Genomic DNA, 10,325 nt, shown 5'->3' with positions numbered 1-10,325 from the left:
GAAACTGAAATGTTTTTAAAATGTCTCTTTTCTTCCTCTTCTGCGGAGTTCGAGGCCAGTGTAATATGTCCTGGTTCAGTTTGTGGATCTCTCTGTGCACTTGTAGAGCTATACAAGAGGGTTTTAGTTGCAAACGTCACTCTTTCCTCTCAAAAGGTGCTAAAGTTCATCACGACGGCTGCCTGTAGAAACTGACAAATCACACTTCTGAAAATAGCTGCAATGTTACCATGATGCATGGAGGACACATTTTGAAAAGTAACGTGCAGCTAAATACATACCAAAGTTACAGCATTTTGGTCATGAAAGGAGGAGATGTTAGATCTGGCTCACCTGTACACTGTGTCTGTGGGGCAGATGACTTTCTGCTCTCTTTCTGACCTTTGACCTGCTTCAGGAGCTGCTTGATCTCACTATCGTATCTGGACCACTCGGGCACAATCCGTTTGGCGGCACTCAGCTTCGGCTCTTTGGTCTTTGGATTATTACACTACAGAGACTTGCCAGACAGAGCAGTTTCATCAGGCACTGCACAAAAACTCAATAATGCTAGCTACAGAGAGGGCATATAGAGCCTTCTTTAATATCCTGGCTGGAGAAAAACTATTTTACCTTGTGTTTTGGCCATGTGCTGAAATTGTTCTTGTAACATTTGGAGCAGTGGGTCATATGAAGTCAAACTAGTGATTTAGAGCCAAGCAAACAAAGCTTGTTCAAGTATAAAACACCACTAGACCAGTGGTTCATCTATCAAAGTGTGCATACATGTTCATAGAAAGCGCAAGTACACACAAGAAAATTTTCTATCTTTGTATGCTTGTATCTTTCTCATTTGTAAGTCGCTTTGGATAAAAGCGTCTGCTAAGTGAATGAATGTGAATATATATATATATATATATATATATATATATATATATATATATATATATATATATATATAATGTGTGTGTGTGTGTGTGTGTGTGTGTGTGTGTGTGTGTGTGTGTGTTGGGTGTGGGAGAGAGAAATATATAAGTAAGTTTTTACTAAAACAGTCTTCTAACTCGTTTTAAACAAACACATTATAATAATATTTAGTACTGTGCATACAGTATTAAATAGTTATATTTATAGTTTGTTACAAAAAATACTAATAGATTGCCTCTTTTTATGTATACAGATAGAAGTTCTTATGCTACTTGTGTACAGCGTTTGATGCCGTATGCGTGACAAAAGAAAAAGGTTTTTGACTTTTTTCACACACGGAAGAGCTCTTTTTCTAGACATGTGGGTGGCTCTTAAAAGAGCCGTTGTGTTCGCGTCGTTCGGTGTTAGAGCGTTTAACCGCCGAAGCCGTACAGGGTGCGTCCTTGGCGTTTCAGAGCGTACACCACATCCATGGCGGTCACGGTCTTTCTCTTGGCATGCTCGGTGTAGGTGACGGCGTCGCGGATCACGTTCTCCAGGAACACTTTCAGCACACCGCGAGTCTCTTCATAGATCAGACCAGAAATACGCTTTACACCACCACGGCGAGCCAGACGGCGAATAGCCGGCTTGGTAATCCCCTGGATGTTATCGCGAAGCACCTTGCGATGGCGCTTAGCGCCTCCTTTGCCGAGTCCTTTACCACCCGATATGACAAAATCATATTCAGAAAGAAAGAAAAAAAAACTTACATAGTCAAGGTACAATTACACGAAAAAAGTGTCCCACACTGAAGAGTCTTTAAACCAAGATGTGCTGCTTTTTAATCTTCTTAGCTCTTTTTGAATGTCTTTGAATACAACATCACTGGATATAAACGTTTGATTTATAGTCATTCTGGCTCTTGTTTTCCAGAGTTTAAATTTAGTCAAACATATTATGAACCAAATGAAGTCATGCTGAGTCTTGCTACAATTTTCTTTAAAAATGCCATAGAAAATTGGGTTCATATTTATTTCTATATTGAGACCAACGATTTTTAATTTAGCCCATGTTTCTTTAAAGCGATAAAAGGCATCAGGCATCTACTGGTTTTTACAAAACAGCTCCATTTAACAACCGCTCTTACTGGGAGCCTTCTTACAGCGACTAACCAAGTTGTATCTCTCAGGTGTTCCGATAGGATTTTATTCTGTAAGTTTTGGAGACATTCTTTGTTTTGGTCTTCCTCCAAATTTCTGAAAGCCACAGGGTTACTATAAACTCGATCAACAATTAAAAGATATATTTCTTTGCTCGAGTCTTCCACCCAATCGATGTTTAGATCTTTAAATTGGTTAGTGAAGTCGGAAAACATCAGCTTATAATACGGAATTCCTTTCCTCGATGGACCTTGCTGCGGGGGTTTCCTCCGGGTACTCCGGTTTCCTCCCCCAGTCCAAACACATGCATGGTAGGCTGATTGGCATGTCCAAAGCATCCGTAGTGTATGAATGGATGTGTGTGATTGTGCCCTGTGATGGATTGGCACCCTGTCCAGGGTGTACCCCGCCTTGTGCCCGATGCTCCCTGGGATAGGCTCCAGGTTCCCCGTCACCCTGAAGAGGATAAGCAGTATGGAAGATGGATGGATGGACGAACGCTTCAAGGTTAATTATTTGTCATGCTATACCTGCAAATAGACGATGTACTGAGTGATTACGATTACAATAATTTACGGCTGCAACAACTAATCGATAATAATCAATTATGAAAACCTTCGGCAATGAATGCCATTATCGATTAATTAGTCTGCTGACGTCACGGGTGGCGTTTACGTATGATGTCGCTTTCATGAAAACACAGGTGCAAAACAGATAACCTGGCGGTAAAAAAAAGTGTGCATCCCAAGTCATCTAAGGCGTGGGAGCATTTTACATTAAATGCAGCAAAGAAGATGGTAATGTGCATGTTCTTCAAAGTGGAGTTTGTGTGACGCGGGAGTACCACAGTGATGTACGAGCACATGAAACGAAAACACGGTGTCACGGACGAAGGTGGAACATCAGCACGGTAAGCAAAAACCTGAGTATATCCACATTATATGAAGATGTGAAATGGTATAGTCTAGTTTAATTCCATGCTATTGTGTAAAAAGCTTTGTTTACTAACTTCGGGACAGTGACACTAGATGTATTTTGTCTGGAGCGTCAGGTCGTGCAGCATATTGATGGATTAAAATCGCGCTACCACAGAAACAGGTTAAATTAAACACGGTGTGAACAAAGTCAAGCAGTGAATGTAAAGGCAGCTGATAACAGCAGCAGTAAAAGATTTTGTAGTCACTGTAGTGGTTTTCATCGAATGCTTATGTGTTAGTGTATAATTGTTCCTGTCCTTTTAAACAAGCCTGTTAGCTTGCTGCGTTTCTCTGTCTGCTACAGTTAACTTTGATCTGTGTTTCAAATGCCATCTACTGCGGCTCTACTGTTATATACATTAACAGAATGAATTATATATTTGAGATATTTTTGGTTTATATTGTCACATCTGAAGTACAGCATGTCTGTGTAAAAGAAATTTAACAAAAATTATATTAATTATATATTATTTAGATTTCTTATATTAATCACGGTTGCCATCAGCAATTATCATTATAAACAATGAAAATATTAATTTACATATAAATTGCTTCTTGCATACTCAATTGCTGTTTTTTAAATTTATTTATTTCAGAAAGAAACAGCTCTCCATGAGTGAATTTGTTCGGAGGAGAAATCCCCCATGCACTAAAACAAATTTTTACCTTTGTTTTTGATTATTTATATTTTGGGTATTATTTAAAGTTTTGCTGCTTAAAACTGGACAAACTGTAGACAAATGACCAACATTTGAAAGGTTTAAATGTAAAAATGAAAGATTATATTAGTAAAACTGTATGTGCCTTTTGCATTTTTTTAAAAAAGTCCAAGCACAAATACCCTGAGGGTATTGGGGGTTTATTTTATTATAATAAACAAAATCTAATTGAAAAAAAAGTTTAGTTAAAAAAAAATCAGATTAATCAGAAAAAATAATCGTCCGATTAATCAATTATCAAAATAATCGTTAGTTGCAGCCCTACAATAATTAAAGAACAATACATCATACTTTTTATGAGCCTGTGAATATAAACCTGCAATTCCCTTCAAGCCATCATTACTGTATGAGTTGATCTTACAGAAAATTAAACCGCACCCATTATGGCTTTGAAACGTGCCTAATTTTGTTATAAAAAGGTCTTGTACAATAGATTTATATGCATCCAAGGTTATATATATATATATATATATATATATATATATATATATATATATATATATATATATATATATATATATATATAGGGTGAGGGTTTAATGTCATCATGATTTAAATTGCAACATTACCTTTTTTCAACCCAGCGTCAAAAACGACTCGTTAAATGATTCATTCTAAAAGATTCACTCTAAAGTCCTCCTTTCAGAGAGCATACGCTGTTCTGATTGGTCAGGTGTCCCAGTCTGTTGTGATTGGTCTACCGCTGTCAGCGTGTCGAAAAGGAAACGCCCACTACCATAATGAGTTTCAGCTCAGTCTGTTCCCGAGCAGCCGATGAAGACCAGATCCAGGGATTTTTATTACAAACCTATGTTGGTTAGTACAGGAAGTAAGTCTGGAATTACTAACGACTCGTTTCAGCTCTTGAGAATCGGTTCCTTCTTTTGTGGGTTAATAAACCCGTTTGTCGTACGCTTTGATTTTTGAAACTTTTAAATATAATAGGTGCACTTTAAAATAAAAAAGAATCAGGACTTATAAAAAGGTACATCTTACATACTGTACAAACCATATATTCAGCAGAAACTTTTTGTTTCAAAGTAACTGACAGGTGATGAACGTTTAGCACATAGTTGGAGGGATATTAGTGATTATGGATCTTCGGGAACCAAACAGGATTTGAACTCGCAGTCGTTCAGGCCACATGCTTGGTCAAACTGCAGATTTGCAGTGTCAGTGTTGTGAAGACTATTGTTACTTGTAACTGGTACTCAGCTGTTGTCAGAAACACTAGACTGGCTCATGCTGGAGTCAAAATTGAAAGAGTAAAGGCTCACAGGGACAAAACTGTTTAACATCCTTTTAACTGCATGGATATTTAATCTACAAGTTACCAGGCAACTTGACAACATTCTGCAAGGCAACCCAGTTTGAGGAAGGGCTGCACTGTTTGCTCAAACCTTTTGTAGCGTTGAACTACATCATAATGACTAAACTGTAAGGAGAAGTGCAGAGAAGCAGAGCTCTAGCACATTTAATTGATGTCACGTCATGCAGAGCTGATGGAATAGTAACTTTGACATTTGAATGTTTCCCGCTCATGTTCACAAAGCTCCAGCCCAGGATCTATGGTTGCCCATAGAGTGTCTCTAAAATGATTGACAGGAGGCACATCCAAACACAAACAAGCTTTCCAGACCAGAAGTCTGTTTTTTTTAAACAGGTTTTCTAAGTGACTTGATGCACTTTTGCTAAGGCCACAACTTAATCCATTATTTTTATCATGTTCTACACATCTCCCAGGTTATTTGTACAAGTGAAAAATAAATAAATAAATAAAATTATTGCACCTTTTAAAGGAAGATGAACAATGCGCTCATTTTTTTTACTTTACAGTCCCCACAAAACAACTTTGAGAGCTGTGATTTGATTCAGTATGACGACGTATTTCTTTTTGAAACAGGAAATAAGAGTGGCGGCATGTTGAAGTGTTACACAACAGCTAACAGTGTTTGGGATACGCCCAGCTCTGAAGAACATTGATGCTAATGAGCTGCTACTGTTGAGCAAGACCCGCCTCAAGACCCCCACATTCCTACACATTCTAGAGAGCATTTAATTGGACAAACACAAGTCTGGTGCATGCTGAAGCATTAATATTGTATCATTTTTCCCCAGAAGTGACTTTTTAATTTTTTTTTAACTATGGTATTGGAGGCCATAACAGATACAAAAACATCTCGAAACACCAGTTTTGATTTCAGGAGCAGCAATTTAAAGACTTTACCAGAACAATCCAGAAAATATATGAAAGATAAAAATATGATGATTGTATAGCCAAAATCAAAAAAGAATGCAAACAAGTATAAAATTAAATTCATTTGACCTGAAATGTGAACAGAACTTCCATCCAAGCCCTAAAACTAGATAAAGAGAACCCAATTAAACAAATGCATTATAGTTTTCACATTTATTCACTGAGCACAATTACCCAACATTAAACACCTTTGCTGAAAAAAGTATGTAAACTTTTGATTTCAGTAACCGGTGTGAGACTTTCGAGCAGCAATAACTTGAAGCAAACATTTCCGATGACTCACTCAATCCTGCACAATGGGTTTGAGGAATTTTGGCTCACTCCTCCTGCTTCAACTCAACGATGCTGGCAGGCTTCTTTGCACGAACTGCTCTTTTTAGGTCCTCCACAACATTTCTATTGGGTTAAGGTCTGACTTGGCCATTCCAAAATGTTCAATTTCTTCTGCTTTAACCATTTCTCTGTAGACGTACTTGTGTGCTTAAGGTTGTTGTCTCTGCTGCAAGGCCCACTTACAGTTAAGCTTGAGTTCACAGACAGATACCCTGACATTCTCCTGGTACAATCTAGGATTCATAGGTCCATCAATAATCGCCAGCTGGTTCGGACCCAAAGGAGCCCCAAACCATAATGCTGCCACCCCCATGCTTCACGGTTGGGATGAAGTTCTTATGTTGGGATGCTATTTTCGGTTTGTATCGAACAATGATTTTCAATTAAAGCAAGAAGTTCTATTCTGGACTCATCTGTCCACAGAACATTCTTCCAGTAGGCTCCTGGCATTTCCACATGGTTGTGAGCAAACTTCAGACAGGCAGCAGTGTTCTTTTATGGAAAGTAGTGGCCTGTAGGTTCTCAGATGTTACCCTGGGGTCCTATATGACTTACTGTGATATTATTCACCACACCCTTGGAGTAATCTTTTTTGCTGGATGCCCAGTCCTTGGGAGAGTAACAGTGGTGCTGAATTTCCTGCATCTGTATGTCATTTACCTCACAGTGGATTGGTGGAAGCCAAACTCTTTAGAAATGGCTCTGTAATCCTTTCCAAGCCGGTGAGCATTGACAACTCTCTTTTTCTGAGGTCCTCAGGAATGTCCTTTGATCGAGGCAAGGCACACTTCCATAAACCTGTGAGGTGAAGACCAGACTTTGATGGTGAAGACCCAAGTTAATGTCCTTGAAACATGGGCGGGCCTAATTGCCATTCCCTTGATTGAAACGCCTGACTTCAATCAGCCCCATTTAAATGAACTCGTACTCCTAGACTTCACATTCCTTCTCCTACAAAGATATTTAACGCTGGATCATTTTTGCTTAATAAATAACTGTAAAAACTACTGTTTTTTTTTTTGCATCTGTTGTTAACCGGGTTCTCTTTTACCTAGTTTAAGGACTTAGATGAAGATCTGATCAGGTTTCAGGTCAAATGTATGGAGAAATACAGAAAACTGTAAACGTTAAACTTTCTAGCCGCACAGTAGCTGTAGATCAAATGAGTCATATTTGCTTGCAGTCGCTCACGTTTTTGTGGTAGGAAATCGTGTTATTGACACGGAGCTGTCGATGCATGTATGTTTAGACCAGGCATGGGCAAACTACGGCCTGAGGGCCATATACGGCCCGTTGGGATTTTTAATCCGGCTTTAATCCGAACTTGTCCAAATTATATGATTAAACCTCAGTGTGGTGTATTACTCTCTACTTCACTTTTTCGCTTTGCCCTTTGAGCCCTTCTGTAAAAATGAGTGGACCAAAGAAAAGAAAAGTGGACAGTGAGTGCCGAGTGTTTAATAAGGAGTGGACAACAAAATATTTTTCCACTGAAGTCCGATCAATGGTTGTATGCCTGATATGCCAAGAAACTGTTGCGGTTTTCAAAGAATACAATATCAGCCGTCACTTTGCCACGAAGCATGCCAACTATGCTAGCAAGCAGTCAACGCAAGAACGGGCGGCTACGGCTCAGAGGTTGATGGATAATTTACAGACTCAGCAAAAAAATTTTCACCGACAAACTGCGATTCAGGAGTCAAGTACCAAGGAAAGTGTTTTGCTGGCATTCAAATTAGCAAAAGCTAGCAAGCCTTTCTCCGAAGGCGAGTTTTTGAAAGAATGCATGGTAGAGACAGCAGGTCTCCTGTGTCCGGAGAGCAAATTAAATTTTGAAAAAATCAGTTCATCACACAGGACTGTGACTCGCCGTGTGGAACTAATTGACGAAGATATCACCAGCGAATTGAACAAAAAGGCGGAGTCTTTTAAGTTATATTCACGAGCACTGGATGAAAGTAACGACATAAAAGACACTGCTCAGCTCCTAATTTTATCCGAGGGATTAACGACAGTTTTGAGATAACGGAGGAGTTTTTGACCATGGAGTCCCTGAAAGGAAAAAGACGGGGAGAGGACTTGTATAACCAGGTGTCTGCTGTCATCGAGAGAATGAAGATACCTTGGAGTAAACTTGCCAATGTCACCACGGATGGATCCGCAAATTTAACTGGAAAAAACGTTGGGGTGTTGAAAAGAATCCAGGACAAAGTGAAGGAGGAAAACCCTGAGCAGGATGTTATTTTCCTTCACTGGAATCTCTGAATTCATCAGGAATCTCTGTGTAAGTCTATATTGCAGCTTAATCATGTCGTGAATCCGGTCATAAAACTTGTTAACTTTATACGAGCAAGGGGACTTCAGCATCGTCAGTTTCTTACGTTCCTGGAGGAAACTGATGCGGATCACCAGGACTCCTCTACCACTCTCGTGTCCGCTGGTTAAGTTTGGGAAAAGTGTTTCAACGAGTGTGGGAGCTAAAAGAGGAAGTTATCGCATTTTTGGAGTTATTTTGGAAATCCGACGAATTTCCTGAGCTAAGCGACAACAACTGGCTTTGTGACTTTGCGTTTGCTGTGGACATATTTTCACACACACGAATGAGCTGAACGTCAAGCTACAGGGGAAAGATCAGTTTGGGCACGACATGTACACAAATGTTAGAGCCTTCAAATCCAAGCTGACTTTATTCTCCAGTCAAATTTCAAACAAATCTCTCTTTCATTCCCCCACACTAGCCATGGAGAAAGAGGCGTCCCGAAACGTGAAGAAATACAGATCACTGGGCGACCTGCACAGAGAATTCTGCCGTCGGTTCAGCTGGTGTCCTGTCCCCTGTCACAAGACCCTGAAACAGCACCACAGGAGCTGCAATTGGTACTGATCGATCTTCAGTCTGACTCCGTCTTAAAGGAGAAGTTCAACTCTCTTAAACTGAATGACTTTTATGCTTCACTTAATGAAGAGACGTTTCCAAACCTCCAGAGGGCGGCACAGAAGATGCTGACATGGTTTGGCTCGACCTATGTATGTGAGCAGACATTCAGCGTCATGAACATCAACAAAGCCCCTCACAGATCCAGGTTAACTGACCAACACCTCGGATCTATCCTGAGAATTGCCACAACAAAACTAACTCCAGAGTTTGATGCACTGGCAAAAAAGGGAGATCAACAGCACTGTTCCCTCTGAAACTGGACGCGGGTTTCTCTACTGTGTTATCAGATTGATGCATTTTCAAAAACAATTGGTACAATGAGCCTTGCATATTCATGCTTTGGTACCTGTTAAAGGCCAAATCCTTTCATGTAATGGCTTTTACATGTCATTTATATTAGTTCACACAAACACTCCATCCGTCTGTTCCTGGCCCGGCCCCTCTGTCAAATTTTAGAACCCATTGTGGCCTGCGAGTGTCGTGAATAAAATCAACCTTTTAGCCTAGGTCAAAAACTTCAGAGACAGAGAGTTTAGTAGATGTCAAAAAGTAAATAAACTTTATTGGAAATCAATAAAGTGTGACAGTCTGCAGAGTGTCCGGATTATGCATACACAAACATGTCTTTATATACCTATCTCCACAGCATAGTCTCTGTAGGTAAGGTTTTGCTTTTCCTCGTTGAAAATAGACCAATCTTCTTTTGCCACAATTAAATATTCATGTCTATGTGTTATCTTAAATTTGTGGAACATGCGCAGTTAGTTGTTTTTATTGAAAAGGTTTCATAAGCACAAGGTTTCTTTTACAAAAAAAGGTTTCACACAGGCTTGTGTGTCTTTACCTTGACTCCCTTCTTAGGCCTCAATGAGCATCTGTCTGTCTCTATCGGTTTTCCCCGCTGATATCTACCTCCTTTCCCGAGGCCCTCTCTAATTTCTCTAATCTCTTTTAATCCCTACTTTGTATCTGCCTCAAAGTTATTTACTCACGCATGCGAATATCTACTGCCAATTTTTATTGCTGTGGAGACAGGAGACAGCTAATACAGAA

This window comes from Ictalurus punctatus, unplaced genomic scaffold (assembly GCF_001660625.3).
Source record: "Ictalurus punctatus breed USDA103 unplaced genomic scaffold, Coco_2.0 Super-Scaffold_100046, whole genome shotgun sequence".
Lineage (NCBI taxonomy): Eukaryota > Metazoa > Chordata > Actinopteri > Siluriformes > Ictaluridae > Ictalurus > Ictalurus punctatus.
The sequence above is the reverse complement of the archived record's forward strand: the minus strand, read 5'-3'. Positions refer to the sequence as shown.